The sequence below is a fragment of the Jaculus jaculus genome, chromosome 13 (genome assembly GCF_020740685.1).
Source record: "Jaculus jaculus isolate mJacJac1 chromosome 13, mJacJac1.mat.Y.cur, whole genome shotgun sequence".
Lineage (NCBI taxonomy): Eukaryota > Metazoa > Chordata > Mammalia > Rodentia > Dipodidae > Jaculus > Jaculus jaculus.
Window position 1 is genome coordinate 15,797,195 of NC_059114.1, and position 16,260 is coordinate 15,813,454.

Below are 16,260 nucleotides of genomic sequence, written 5' to 3' on the forward strand. Positions count from 1 at the left end.
CACCACGCCCGGCTCATGTTTCTTTCCTTACATCCTCTATCATTCATGGAGCTTCAATTCTTGCTTTCGTTTCCCAATTCACTTTTTTTTTTCTTTTTTTGAGGCAGGGTGTCACTCTAGTCCAGTCTGACCTTGAACTCTCGCTACTGCCTTAGGCTGGCCTTCAACTCAAGTTGACCTTCCTTCCTTAGCTTCCAGAGAGTGCTGGGATTGGAGGTGCTGAGCCACTCTGCCCGGCCTCAAATCAAATCACATTTTAAAAAATGGTCTTCACTGGGCTGGAGAGATGGTTCAGAGGTTAAGTGTGCTTCCTGTACAAGCTAAGAGGACTTGAGATTGCACGAGTTTGAATCTTCAGAAACTGCGCAAAATTTGGCCAGGCTACACATGCCTGTAACCCCAGTTACGAAGGTGAACTGTGGAGTGGGGAGAAGGACCTGGCAAGCTCCAGTCAGTAAGAGACCAAGTCAAACAAAATAGGTGGACGAGTGATGGAATGGGACATTATTTCATGGTAGGCAAGAACTTGGGTACACCACCCCCCACAAAAGCACAAATGGTCTCCACAAAATTTAAGCACCTAGGGATTGATAGCATTTTGTATGGTTTTCTAGATGGAGCTGAATTATCACTTACTGAGTGTACCTTAGCTATCCATCTATTTCATTCAATTCTCCCCAGGCTGACCCGGAATTCACTCTGTAGTCTCAGGATGGCCTCAAACTCATGGCCATGCTCCTACCTTTGCCTCCTGAGTGCTGGGATTAAAGGCGTGCGCCACCATGCCTGGGCTTCATTCAATTCTCTCCCTTATTTTTTCCAAGGTAGGGTTTCACTCTAGTCCAGGCTGACCTAGAATTCACTATGTAGTCTTAGGTTGGCCTCAAACTAACAGTGATCCTCCTCCCTTTGCCTCCCAAGTGCTGGGATTAAAGGTGTGGTGGTTGCCACCTTGCCTGGCTCATTCAATTCTCTTAATACTACTTGTTAGACAGGAATTATGGACTCCTTATTGAGATAAACCTTGAAGAGGTCAAGTGACCTTCTTAATATGGTAAATCATTTCCTCTAAATAAGTTTATTGCTAGCATTAACCTATAGTTCTGGCAAAGGAAAGGGCTCTTCAACTTATCCTACAGTTGACTCTCCAGTATGAAGAAGGCTTGTAATAACAAGTTGACCAAAAAAAAAAAAAAGATGGGGAGATGGCCCGAGGGTGAAGTACTTGCAGCGCAGTGCAAGCCTGAGGCCCTGAGTCTGGGTCCTTAGCACCCGAGGAAAAAGTCAGGCATGGTGGCGTGCATCTGGAATCCCAGCACTGAGGAGGGAGACATAGGAGAATCCAGAGGGCTTTCTAGCCAGCTAGTATAGCCCAGCTGGTGAGATCTAGGTTCAGGGAGAGAACATTTCAACAAATAAAAATAAAAGATGGAGAGAGCAATTGAAGAAGATGCTTGATATTGACCTTTGGCCCAAGTGTACACACACACACACACACACACACACACATACATACATACATGTGCAAAAAATTAATCTTGGGGGGGGACTGGAGAGATAGCTTAGCAGTTAAGTGCTTGCTTGTGAAGCCTAAGAACCCCACTGTGAGGCTCAACTAACTCCCCAGGACCCACGTCAGCCAGATGTACAAGGTAGCACATACAACTACAGTTCGTTTGCAGAGGCTGCAGGCCCGGTTGCACCCATTCTCTCTCTCTCTCTGCCCCTCTCTGTGTCTGTTGCTCTTAAATACATAAAATTTTTTAAAAAATTAATTTAAAACATCAACAATGAAAAGAAACTGTATTGGATGTAAGCATGCAGAAAGTGGAGACTGTTGAAATAAAAATATATCTTACATTTACATGAACCTGTCATCTGAAGATAGGGCTTGTGGTTATGATCAACTGTGAGATAGGTTGCAAGTCACTATCTGTTACTGATAAAGTCAGACTTTTACTTTAACCACCTACGGTCTGATCACCCTTTAGGGCAGTGAGACACTACTCTTCTATGTTGGTATCTATACATCTATTCGGATTTCCTGTTTCTCCAAGGAGGGTGTGGGAGTTGGGAGTAGCTTGCTACCTTTGGAAACCACCTACTGGACTTTTTTTTTTTTTTTTTAAAGAAAATAAACCAACAAGCTTTGATGTTGACTTGGTTATTTTCTGAGAAAAATGAAGTCAAAGGATGAGTATCTTAAGACAAATTCAGTTAGAAAGTAGAAATGCATCTAGGAGTAGCAGAGCATGCCTTTAGTCCCAGAGCTTGAGAGGCTGAGGGAGGAGGACTGCTGGGATAGAGGCCAGCTTAGAGCACATAGTGAGTTTCAGGTCAGCCTGGGTTAGAGTGAGACCCAGCCTCTAAACGAACAGACAGACATGCAAGCAAACAAATGGGCTGGAGAGATGGTTCAGTGGTTAAGGCGCTTGCTTACAACAACTAATGAACTGGGTTTAATTCCCCAATTGCATAAAGCCAGATAAACAAAGTGGCACATACATCTGGAGTTAGCCTGCAGTGGCAAGAGGCCCTGGCACATCCATTCTCTCAACCAATCTTTGTCTCTCTCCATGAAAATAAATGAAAGTGCTTTAAAAAGCAAACCAAACAAAAATAAAGTAGAAATGCATTGGGGAAACCAAGCTACAAAAAATGCTTTCATGATTTTTAATAAAGTTTGTTTCCATGTGCCCCTCAACTTTTTAGTAAGAAATAAGAGATTAAAGGCATATCTCATATTCTCAGCTACCAAATGCAAAATGAAAACCCATTTCCTATTTTCCCAAGGTGTTAGTTAAACTGGTTAATGTCTGCAAAGGCTTCCAGGTATAAAAATACTGTCTTGCTGCTAAGAACTGTTCTATTTAATCTTGTCTCTGCTTCCTTTATCTGGGATGTCATGATGGAGAATATTAATGAACTGCAGTCTTGTAAGCTTGGACATCCTCAGACGCGAAGAAGCTCAAAGAGATAGAAATGAAAATTTGGAGCCTCTAGATCAAGGCTCATCTAAGTGGCAGAATAAATATTTCAAACCAAAAGATCAGCTCCAAATAAGCTGTCAGCTCCTACGTTATCACAGTATGCTATAAATCAAAATGACTATCATTAATAAACCTAACACACGAGAGAAAAGTATAAAACAAAGCAACCATTCTAAAAATGCAATACCAATACCAGCCACCATAGATGATCGACTATCTACCACGGGCAAGGCAACAGCATGCCAGCACTGAGTAAGACACAGCCCTACGCTCACAGCATGATGCCAAACACATCAACGAACAAATCGGGAGTCGCGCTGGATCAAGTCAAAGCGATACCAAAGAGAGAGAAGCGGTAAGTTACAACATTCAACTGCTGGAGCGCAAGCCCTCAGGTAAGGCAGGCTGAGCCCTTCCACCACACAGGGGACTGCGGTGGACTTTCATGCAGTCACCCATGATCGCTACATAACCCTAAAAAATGAGCTTCAGGCTACAAGAAAACACATTTCCAGGTGAAATTAACAGGAGAAAAAAATGAATGTCTCCCAGTACAAGGAAATGGGTACTCATTCTCCGGTTAATTTCCACAGACTGGCTAACAAACAGCTGAGTTTAACTAGAAGAATGGCTCACTTGCTAGTGGAGTAAGTTCAGAGTTCACTTTCCGTGGTCTTCTGATCCATTAATTTTGCTGCTAAGAATTGATCCACAAGAAATGATCAAAGCAGCAGCCAGAGATTTGTGTCCCTAGCAATTCCTAACGTGTCCACCCTAAGAACATGTAAACTTGTTTACAGCCTATTATTTCATTGCTAAAATCTATAAACCATTATTCCCAGCAAAACAGATTTGTTATTAGTATGCATATAGTGGAATACACCCAAGCAAATGAATTTACTAAGCTATATGCATCAACAGGAATTGTAAAAAACAAATGCTGAGTGAAAGCAGACACACACAAAATAATCTGCACTGTATGATTTCATTTGTAGAAAATTCCAGAACAGGCAAAACAAAAATGGCATTATTTATGGAGTCTCACAGCAGGTGAGACTGACTAAACAGCAATGAAAAGGATGGCTGACATGAAGACATGAGTCTGGGGGGGGGGCGGTGAAGAGGACTGTGTTCACAGAGGGGTGTTCCAGGGCAGATAGCACTCTGTTTCCTGACTAGAGTGTGTCCATAGGCATCTGCTTTTACTGTAAAATGTTAATACGTTACGTTTATGTGCCTTCTGTGTTACACAGTTGTAGTAAGGTTTTAAAATTATTTGAGACATAGCCGGGCATGGTGGCACACTCCTTTAATCCCAGCAGACAGAAGGCAGAGGTAGGAGGATTGCCGTGAGTTCGAGGCCACCCTGAGACTCCATAGTGAATTCCAGGTCAGCCTGGGCTAGAGTGAAACTCTACCCCCAAAAAAACAAAACATAACAAAAAACTGAGTCAGAGAAACAGGGAGAGAATGAGCACACCAGGGCTTCCTGTAACAGGAAACAAACCCCAGATGCATGCACCACTTTGTGCATCTGGCTTTATGTGGGTACTGAGGAATCAAACCCAGGCTGTCAGGCTTTGTGAGCAAGTGCCTTTAACTAGTCAGTCATTTCTCCAGTTCCTGTAATAAGGGTTTATTAAAAGTATTTTCTAATAAAAAATTAAAAGCCAGTCATGGTGGCACACACCTTTAATCCCAGCATTTGGGAGGCAGAGATAGGAGGATTGCTGTGAGTTCAAGGCCACCCTCAGACTACAAAGTGAATTCCAGGTCAGTCTGGGCTACAGTGAGACCCTATCCTGAAAAACCAAAACACACAAAATAAAAAGTAAATTAAAAAAATTTATTTTACAGTTGGGCATGGTGGTGCATGCCTTTAATCCCAGCACTTGGGAGGCAGAGGTAGGAGGATCTTGTGAGTTTAAGGCCACCCCTGAGACTACATAGTGAATTCCAGGTCAGCCTGGGCTAGAGCAAGACCCTACCCTTGAAAAAAACAAACAAACAAAAAAATCTATCAACCAACCAATCATCTATCCCCACAAGGGCATGCATCAGAGCTTTGTTTGCAACTGCCTTTCATGTGGAATGCCAGCTTAGCCACTGCTCCCTGTGTTTGCATCTCTGAGCCTCATTTCATGCCAAAGAAATAGGCGAAGGCTGTATTTCACAGAGGGCTGACATGGGGATCAAATGAGAGCAAGCAGTGCAGAGCACACAGGGAGCCTGGTATTCTGCTGTTCTTATCCTGGACTGACAGCTACAGAAACAACGCAGCTGAAAGAATCTTCTCTGCACAGCTGGATGACGCTAAGAGCTATAGGGCAAAGTCCACACACTGCAGTGCACTGCAGCGCAGCTGGGGAGACAAGACACAAAAATTTGAACCAATAAATAGTAAGTGCTGGGTGAAATTGAGACGCTGCAAGTGGCAGAGCGTCCCGCTCCTGCGGGCCTTGAGGAAGAACACGCTGGGCTGTAGACTGCCCGTACTGCCTCAGGCAGGCAGGAAGAGACTGCAGCCTACGACCTCAAGCAGTCTGGAGGACCCTCAGCTTCAGAAGAGAAGCTGGGCCTGCCAACACCTTGACTCCAGCGTGGTGAGACTGTCAGCAGAGGATCCAGTGAAGGTACTGCATGCGGGGGGGTGGGGGGTGGGATGGGGGGGTGGACGACAACGGACACTCCCGGGCTTCTGCAAAGTCTTCACTCCCAAACAGGGTCACATGGCCACATGCCTGGCTCTCTGCATGGGTCAACTGGCCAGGTGCCTCTGTTCAAGCTCTGTTCCCACTCCAGGGAGGGGACTCACTGCCAGACAGCAGCTCTCAAACCTCTTTGTGTTCAGTTAATTTTAGAATCATAATTTGAGCTAAAAATATAGCCCAGCCATGCTTTCTTGAGTTACTCTCAAATAACCTTGATTGCATTTTGCAGGCTCCTATTGTCATAGTCATTAAAAGACAATTCTAGAGGCTGGAGAGATGGCTCCGCGGTTAAAGGCGCTTGCTTGCAAAGCTTGACAGCCTGGGTTTGATTCTCCAGTACCTACCTACAGCCACATGCAAAGGTGGCGGCGCATTGAGTCTAGAGTTCATTTGCAGTGACAAGAAGACTTGGCATACCTATTCTCATTCTCTTTCTTTCTCTCCTTGCAAATAAATAAAGAAAAAAAATACAATATATTAGCCAGGCGTAGTGGCTCATGCCTTTAATCCCAGTACTTGGGAGGCAGAGGTAGGAAGATTGCTGTGAGTTCAAGGTCACCCTGAAAATACAAAGTGAATTCTGGGTCAGCCTGGGCTCTCTGGGTCCTTCCCGCAAAAAAAAAAAAAAAAAAAAAAAAAAAAGGACAATTCTAGCTTGTCATTTCTACCAATGGCATATCTCAACTATCACATCTGAGAGTCCCCTAATTTCACTTTTAAAGATGAAGTATAATTTCTGTTATCGTACATTTCAATGCTGCTTCATGTCCCAAAATCAGAGCAGTAAGTTTCTGCATGCCAAAATACATGTGAACATGTGGTTGGTAATATGCTATTTTTAGGAGAATCTTTCCAATGCTAGTGCCTAAATACCCGATAGATTAAAAATAGGGGAAAATGCCGGGTGTGGTGGCGCATGCCTTTAATCCCAGCACTCGGGAAGCAGAGGTAGGAGGATCGCCGTGAGTTCAAGGCCACCTTGAGACTCCATAGTGAATTCCAGGTCAGCCTGGGCTAGAGTGAGACCCTACCTCGAAAAACCGAAAAAAAAAAAAAGGGGGGGCGGGAAATGGGGCTGGACAGATGGCTTAGCGGTTAAGCGCTTGCCTGTGAAGCCTACGGACCCTGATTTGAGGCTTGACTCCTCAGTATCTATGTAAGCCAGATGCATAAGATGGCTCATACATCTAGAGTTCATTTGCAGTGGCTGGAGGTCTTGGCATGCCCATTCTCTCTCTCTCTCTCTCTCTCTCTCTCTCTCTCTCTCTCTCTCTCTCTTGCTCTCAAATAAATAAATAAAAATAAACAAAAAAATGGGGGAAAATGAAACTCCACAATGGAGGGAGGATCTCCCATCACCCCCACAGTTCAGGGGCCAGTTTCAGAATTGCTGAGGAAAAACAGCTACATGGTACTAGAAGCACCAGGAATGTCTGACCTGAATCCATCAAGCTTGCCATCTATACAAGCCCTGCTTAGTGGAAAGAACGAGGGAATTCAAGAATAAGCTGAATGTCACTGTGGGAAAGCAACCAGGCAAATTGGAAAGCTGGAACTCTGCAGGCGTAAACTGGCATTGGCATAAAAAAAGGACTGAACTAGGGCTGGAGAGATGCCTTAGCCAGATGCCCAAGGAGAAGTGTGCATCTGAAGTTCACTTGCAGTGGCTGGAGGCCCTGGAGCACTCTTTCTCTCTCTCTCTCTCTCTCTCTCTCTGCCCCCCCCTTCTTTCTCAAATAAATACATCCATATATATATACACACACACACACACACACACACATACATACATATATATATATTTTTTAAATTTTTATTTATTTATTTTGAGAGCGAGAGACACAGAGAGAAAGACAGATAGAGGGAGAGAGAGAGAATGGGCGCGCCAGGGCTTCCAGCCTCTGCAAACGAACTCCAGATGCGTGAGCCCCCTTGTGCATCTGGCTAACGTGGGACCTGGGGAACCGAGCCTCGAACCGGGGTCCTTAGGCTTCACAGGCAAGCGCTTAACCGCTAAGCCATCTCTCCAGCCCTATATATATTTTTTTTTTAAAAGGACTGAACACTTGAAGGACTAGACATAATACCCTAGACACAATGTTGGTGATGAGTTAAACAAGTACAAAGGATATAGCTTCTGGGGATGTTTGGAAGAAGTTTGTGTGTGGCTTGGAATTTCGTTAACAAAAACTTACCAGTGGGAAGGTGAGGATCTCTGAATTCAAGCAGGTTACCAAAATATATTACATGTATGATTTTTTATTTTTATTTTTTGGTTTTTCGAGGTAGGGTCTCACTCTAGCTCAGGCTGAGCTGGAATTCACTATGGAGTCTCAGGGTGGCCTCGAACTCACAGCAATCCACCTACCTCTGCCTCCTGAGTGCTGGGATTAAAGGCGTGTGCCACCATGCCGGGTCTACATGTACGATTTTTAAGGCCAGGTATGGTAGGACACACGTACAAGCCCAGTACAGGAAAGGGAGAAGAATCATCATGCATGTGAGACTAGAGTGAGTACCGGGGCAGCCTGGAATAAGGAAGCAAGGCCCTGTCTCAAAACAACAACCAAACCGTAAAACCAATATATTACATTGTCTTTTTAAAATTATATGTGTTTACATATACTGAGAAGACCCCCTAATATTTGCACTATGTTGTTTCAATGGTGATCTCTATCTACAAGGCAGAAACATGTTATTTTTAACTACCTGACTTCTCTTGTTTTTTTTTTCAGTGCATTTGTACTGATATTGTAATAATCAAAGGTAAAAAAATAAGTAAAACAAAGCTGGATGTAGTGGCTAGCTGTTGAGAGGCTGAATTACGAGTATTCCTGGGAGCTGGAGGCCAGCCTAGGGTAGTGATACACTACCTCAAAACAAACAAAAATCAAAAAAATCAAAAGCACCCAAAAAGCCAGAACCAAACAAAACCCTGGGCTAGGGAAATGGCTCAGTGGTTAAAGGCGCCTGCTTGCAAAGCCTGACAGCATAGGGTTTGATGCCCCAATACCCACGTAAAGCTAGACACACAAAATGACACATATACCAGGAGTTCCTCTACAGTGACAAGGGGCCCTGGTGTGCATTCAAGTGTGTGACCCTCACCCCCCACACACATACAAATAAAAATTTACAACATCTGCAAGGCTTCACATTATTCAACAAGTGCCAAGTAAATAGTAACGAGTCCAGGAAATGAAGCTATCACTATGGGCTAGACGGGGAGGGAAGCCTGCATGCAGATGAATTATGAGCTGACCTTGGAAAGTGGGTAAAATCTGGACAGGCAGAAATTGTTAATTCTTTATCCCACCAGACAGACTAAAACTGGGAAGGGCCATGGCGATGACAGCTTGCTAGGCTGTAAGACACTTAGGCCAGAGAACAAAACTTTTAAATAAGTCTCCTTTTCAGCTAGACTTGGCATTCACACCTATAATCTTAACACTTAATGCCTTGAAGGAGGAAGATTAAAAGTTCAAGGTAAGCCCGGGCTACACAGTGAGATCCCCATCTTGAAACAAAAGGTGGGCACAATGGCACTCGCCTTTAGTCCCAGCACTTGGGAGGCAGAGGTAGGGCTGCTGGGAGTTCAAGGCTACCCCGAGGCGACACAGTGAATTCCAGGTCAGTCTGGAATAGAGCAAGGCCCCACCTCAAAAAAAAAACAAAAGGCTGGAGGACTTGTAAGCAAGACAGCCCAGGTTCGAGTCCCCAGTGAGGGGACGCTGGGTGTGGTGGCACATGCCTTTATCCCACTGCTCTGAGAGGCAGAAGTAGGAAGATTGCTGTGAGTTTGAGGCCAACCTGAGACTGTGTAGTGAATTCCAGGTCAGCCTGAGCTAGAGTGAGACCCTACTCCCCGCCCCCTACCACCCGCCAAAAAAAAAAAAAAAAAAAGGAAAAGGAAAAGAAAAAGAAATTTTATTCTGAGATTGTCAAAGACAGGAGACATGAAATGAACGGTCTTTTAGAACTACATAGGGTCTTACCACTTTCTTAGTGTGTAGGCCTGCCTTCTCACCCACAGTCAATATGTATTTATTATTTATTTATATAAACTATTTTTAGTTATTTATCTGAAAGGAGAGGGAGGGAGGTTGAGAGAAAGAGAACAAGATAGAGGAAATGGGCATGTCAGGGGCTCCTGCCACTGCAAATGAACTCCAGATGCAGGTGTCACTCTGTGCACCTCATTTTACATGGCTACTGGCAAATGGAACCCAGGCCATTAGGCTTTGCTAGCAAATGCCGTGAACTGCTGAGCCACCTCTCTAGCCCCTTGATATGCAGCTATCGAGTTCTTCACACATATAAGTGAAACACACAAAGAAATAGGAAATTGTAAATAATACTGAACTCTAGTTAATGAGCTATAATCTAAGTACTGAGATAACTGATCTGAGTCAAAAGGCCTGTCCTGTTTAGGAATGATGTCTTCAACCTACTCTGAAATGCATCAAAAAATAAGAGAAGAGGCAGATGACTAAAGACGGATGTGTGACAAAAATAACGCAACATGTTAGTTTTAAGATACTGGAGGTGGGCATATGGTCTTCACGGAATAGTTATTTTAAATTTTATTTATTTTTATTTTTTTTAGTCAGAACAGAGTCTCTAGCCAGCTTGCCTCAAACTCCGGATTCTCCTGCCTTAGCCTTCTAATGACCAGGGTGTCTGCCACACAGGCTTGTTTTAGAATAAAACGCTGGGGAGAACATGTAAGGCTTGGTGCCTTGCCTCCACCTGGTAGTTAGTCCTCAACAAGTATTTGTTAAGAACAAAATTATAAAGGTTAAACATAAAAGGTTCTAAACTCATGTCTGGAAACAGAAATTTGAGATAGAGTCAAGTTCATAGATTTTGATTCTCTGACACCAAGCTCAGGTGTAGGGACAAATTATGCCATCATTTACTACTCTGAAGTGTAGCAAAACAGAGCAAGAACCTGCAGTAACACATCTGCAGTGACAAAAGACCCTGGTGCATGCCCCCAATTAACAAAAGACCCTGGTGCATGCCCCCCAATTAACAAATGAAGACACATATTTCACATTTACTTATTTACAAGCAGAAAGACAGAGAAGAGAGACAAAGACAATGGGAACATCAAGGTGGCCAGCCACTGCAAACAAACGCCAGATGCATATGCCACTTTGTGCATCTGGCTTACGAGTACGGGGAATCGAACCCACGTCCTTAAGGTTTCGCAGTCAAGTACCTGACAACTGAGCCATCTCTCCAGGCCAGTAAATTTTTTTTTTTTTGTTTATTTTTTTTGAGGTAGGGTTTCACTCTAGTCAAGGCTGACCTGGATTTCACTATGTAGTCTCAGGGTGGCCTCGAATTTTTGGTGATCCTCTTCCCTCTGCCTTCTGAGTGCTGGGATTAAAGGCGTGCAACACCACGCCGAGCATAAATTTGTATTTTTGAAAAAGAAATGCAGGCTGGGAAGGTAACTCAAGGGTGAAAGATGCTTGCAAAGCCTGCTGGCCCAGGTTTGATTCCCCAGTACCCATATAAAGCCAGGTGCACAAAGTGGTGCAAAAGGCTCTTGTTCACCCATTCTCTTCATTTTTATTTTTTTTTGGGGGGGGGGAGAATGAGTGTGCCAGGTCCTCAAGCCTGCTACAAATGATCCAGACATGTGCACCCTTCTGGGCGCATGTGCAACATGGCACTCTTACATCACTGTGTGCCTGGCTACCTGGGATCTGGAGATCTGAACTTAAGTTCTTAGGCTTCACAGGCAAGCACCTTAACTGCTAAGCCATCTATCTAGCCCACCCATTTTTTTTTTTACCCTCCCTTCCTTTGTCTCTCTCATACAAATAAAAATATAAAAAATGAAAAAAAAATCCAATTAGGAAGTACTTATGAGAGAAAAAAAAGAATGAATAAGGGGAGTGTTCACGTCTATAAAAGAAGCCCTTGACATAGGTGATGTGGGCATAAATTTGGACTTGGAGGCTGAAGCCCAGAGTCACAGCTTTACTACACACTAATGATGTATGTGGTGATGTGGCTCTGGGCAAACCATTAGGTCTGAAGTTCCTCTTATTTTTTTTGGTTTTTCGAGGCAGGGTCTCACTCTAGCTCAGGCTGACCTGGAATTCACTATGGAGTCTCAAGGTGGCCTCGAACTCATAGCAATCCTCCTACTTCTGCCTTCTGAGTGCTGGGATTAAAGGTGTGTGCCGCCATACCTGGCCTCTCTCTATTACTTATTTATTTGAGGGAGAGAATGGGCATGCCAAGGCCTCTAGCTACTGCAAATGAACTCCAATGCCTTAACTGTTAAGCCATCCCTGAAGCTCCTCTTTTGTAAAATGGAAATAATATTTGCCTATTTCACAAGGTTCTGACCATAGAAGCACAAGTTTTGTAAATCATAGAGCTTCAAACAAATGGGAGGTATCTACTATTCCAGAGGTGTGTTCTAATCCCACAGCTATTTATAAAATACAATTAACATTGCAGTACTGTTTATTTGAAAACTGCTAACAGGATAGATTTTAAATGGTCTCTCCCCATACCCTACAACACAAATGGTATCTAGGTTTGGCAACAGATGTGTTAATTTTATGGTGGTAATCATTTTATAATATACACATATATTAATCCAACTTTCATTTCTCAATTATCATCAACAAAACTGGAAGAAAAAAATATTAGATCAGAGTAGTAGGTAATGGCAACAGGAAAGAACTCTGGCATATAAAAGCTCTTAGTAAACTAATAATATACATTGCAAGTCTCCAAGAGAGAGAATATTCAATGTTTCCTGGAACTGCTCAACCACAGAACTTTTTTAATTCAGAGATAATTTTTTAGGACTGATGTTATAAATGGCACTCTTTTTAGAGAGGTGCTATAAATGCCTTTGAAAGTTCTAAGTGGACCTACCTATCAATGCAGAGTCCATGGATGTGAACCAAGTTAAAAATAAAAAGAACACTTATTTTAATAATCACATAGTCACAGTCTGTGTTCTACAGAATGAAACAAAGGGTGCTTTGTCCAACTAACTGAAGGTAACATATGGTGCTAGCCCTTAGGCAAAATTATAGCTACACTCACCGAAGAATACTACCCTGTGGCTTCCATGGTACATTCTGTATGTATCTACACTTATCTTTTTGTTGTTTATTTGGCTTTTTTGAAACAGGGCCTCATGTAGCCCAGATTGGTCTCCATCTTCCTATGTATCCCAAGATGGCCTTGGACTCTTGATACAGCTGGTGAGGTGCCACCACCTCTCACCATGGGGGACTCCTTGTGATCTTGACACATGACCTCTTGCATGACTTAGAGCGGAGTCCACTGGGGTCTATGGCCAAGAGCAGTACAGGTCAAGGCTCTCCAGGCGTGGTGGTGCACGCCTTTAGTCCCAGCACGCAAAAGGCAGGAGAGCTGGATGGCCTGGAGTTTAAGGCCAACCTGGGGCTAGAGAATGAGCTCCTGGAGAATAGTGAGACCCTACCTCAATGGGGGACAGGCGAGGAGAGGGGTGTCAAGACTGTTAAAGCTCTACACTCTCAGCTCAGGGACTTTCTCAGCTCAGCATGCTTTCCTTGATACAGCCTCTTCATGGTCTTAGATCTTGACAACCATCCTTTTTACCAGTGGAGTCTGCAGATCCAAGGTTATAAGCAGCTGACCAAGTGACCAAGGCACTCATGCGTCATGAGCATATACGGAAGTCACAGAGAGGACAGCCTCCATGCCTTCCACACTGTTTCAGTCATATTTTCTCTCTCTCTCTCTCTCTCTCTCTCTCTCTCTCTCTCTCTCTCTCTCTCTCCCCCTGTGTGTGTGTGTGTGTGTGTCTGTCTGTCTGTCTGTCTCCCCCTTTCCCTCCCTTCCTTGCTTGAAGCAGGGTCTCACTCTAGCCCAGACAAACCTGGAACTCACACTATAGCTGGCCTTGAACTCACTGCGGTCCTACCTCAGCCCCCTGGGTGCTGGGATTATAGGTTTGTTATGGTGTCTCTCTCATTGCCACTGCGGACATCAGGAATTTACTGTGGTTCTACTACCCCAGCCCTGAATGCTGGGGTTACAGGCTTGTGATAGTGTCTCTTATCACCACTGCCAACATCAGACTGGCCCCCAGCTTCAGGATGCTTCTGATTTCACCTAGCACTGTTGTAGGCACACTGGCATCAGATGTGTGTGCTCTTTGCACCCAGCTTTATGTGGGCTCTGGGGGTGTGAACTGGCCATTGGGCTGGCACAGCAAGCACTTTTAACCACTGAGCTGTCTCTCCAGAACACAGACTGGAATTTCTAATAAAACCTGTAGTCCCAGGTAACAATGGAGCTACAGCAATCCTGGATCTTCAGCTAAACTGGCAGTCATGACCCTGACAATCAGATATTATGAGACAAGCAAAGCCACTGGGAACAGCTAGCTCTCAAAACAGTCAGCTTCCTGGCGAATCCAGTCATTAACAGCCTAGGGAATGGCAAGGCAGAATGAGACCGATACCCATCAATGCCTCACTTAAAACTCTGCCTTTAAAAACACTCATTTAGGAACAGAACAATCAACATTTTAGTGCCTCTGTACCCAAATCTTCTTGCTGTTTGTCTATCTTGCACTATCATTGCAAATTAAAAATAAACAGGTATGTTAATTAGGAATAGTAGTGTTAAGAGATATTAGCCTCTGTCTTGGATGAAAACAGCTAAACTAATCCTATAAGGACCAAAGATAGTTTGGATGTTTATATTCTATACCCAAGAGGAAACTTGGTATAAATTATTCTGCAAGAAAAATCATACTTTTCCCAACCTCTATGGAATATAAATTAGACTTTCTTTTTCAAGGTAGGGTCTTAATGTAGCCCAGGCTGACCTGGAATTCACCATGCAGTCTCTCAGGGTGGCCTTGAACTCACAGTGATCCTCCTACTTCTTTCTCCTGCGTGCTGGGATTAAAGGCATGTGCCACCACACCCAGCTACAAATTAGATTTCTAAAGACCTCTAAGAAATGTATGGACCAATAGCTATGCTACAACACAGCAAGCGACGACACAAGGCATCCTGTTCCGGACTCAGCAGCTCAGCTCCGCGGATCACTGCCTCTCCAGGTCTCAGTGGCCTTATCTTTAAAGCTGGGACAAAGCTGGGGTTAGCTGCACCGCCTGTAATTCCGGCACTCAGGAGGAGGGAGGCTAAAGCAGGATAATTGAGAGTTCAAGATCAACTTGAGCTACACAGTGAGGCCATGTTACAACAGACAAATTGAAAAAAACCTGGAACAATACTTAATCCAGCTTCCTTACCTAAGAAAAAGGTGTGAAAAATCTAACTAATGATTTGTGATTCTCAAGGAGTATATGAAAATAATTCAAATAAGGCACAAAAAGGTTATTATTTTTTTGAGGTAGGGTCTCACTCTAGCCCAGGCTGACCTGGAATTCATTCTGTATTCTCAGGGAGGCCTCAAACTCACAGTGATCTGGGATTAAAGATGTGCACCATTACGCCCGGCTCACAAAAAGGTTATTCTTTGTTTTTTTTGTTTTGTTTTTTGAGGTAGGGTCTCACTCTATCCCAGGCTGACCTGGAATTCACTATGGAGTCTCAGGGTGGCCTCAAACTCACAGTGATCCTCCTACCTCTGCCTCCTGAGTGTTGGGACTAAAGGCGTGCGCCACCACACCTGGCTAAAGGTTATTCTTACTAAACATTGTCAAGGTAAAGTAGAGGGTGACATTCAACACTGTTTCAAAGGGACTTGAAAGAACCCCACTGTTACAGTTTGAATGTGCAAAGTCAGGCTGGAGAAATGACTCAGAGGTTAAGGCGTTTACCTGTGAAGAAGCCAAAGGACCCAGGTTCAATTCCCCAGGACCCACGTAAGCCAGTTGCACAAGGTGAATAGGCAAAGTCCCCCATGGGCTCATGTGTTTAAACACGTGGTCTCCAGCTGATGGTAGTTAGGGAGGCAGTGAAACCTTGAGGAGGCGAGAGTGCTGGGGGGGGGGGGGTTGGAGGGTTATAGAGCAGCTCTGGTTCTGATCTGGCTCTTCTGCTTTCCAGGAGGCCAAAACACCAACTAGCTGTGTGGCAAGCCGCGCCCTCCCTGCCAGCGTGGAGCATGCTGTCTGATCCGTGACCCAAAGCACATCTCTCCTCCCTGTTGAGAAGCTGCAGCTGTGACTAGACTTTCTTTCCATGGGAACCAATAAAACCTTCAATCAGCAGCACGAAATTCATGTGACAGCCTTCACCTTCTATTGCGTTCGCCCTTTCTCTCGGGAGTGTGGAATTCCTATTTATCTATGGCAAGGCTCGCTTATAAATTACCTCAAACGTTCTTTCATACCTAGCTTCCAAGCCCATTGTTAGGAATGACACACTATCTTCTTTAAAATTCATTCTTTTTGGGGGGCTGGGGGGGAGGGAGATGGACTGTTTGAGATGGTCTCATATAGTCCAGGCTGGCCTTGACCTTTGATCTTCCTATTTCCACCTCCCAAGTGCTAGGGTCATCTACATGCACCACACCCAACCCATTCATTTTTTATTTATTTACATTCAGAG

At 44.1% G+C, this 16,260-nt stretch overlaps 1 protein-coding gene and 1 long non-coding RNA gene across 3 annotated transcripts in view; one reads left to right on the top strand and one right to left on the bottom strand.

The window, feature by feature from the left end:
• The window catches only part of Bicdl1 (BICD family like cargo adaptor 1), a 101,894-nt gene that overhangs the window by 41,092 nt on the left and 44,542 nt on the right, over window positions 1-16,260 (bottom strand). The gene's annotated exons all lie outside the window — the stretch shown is intronic.
• LOC123454254 lies at window positions 5,383-15,928 on the top strand. The gene is made up of 2 exons (XR_006633241.1): window positions 5,383-5,623; window positions 15,757-15,928. It is a non-coding gene; the product is annotated as an uncharacterized LOC123454254 (long non-coding RNA).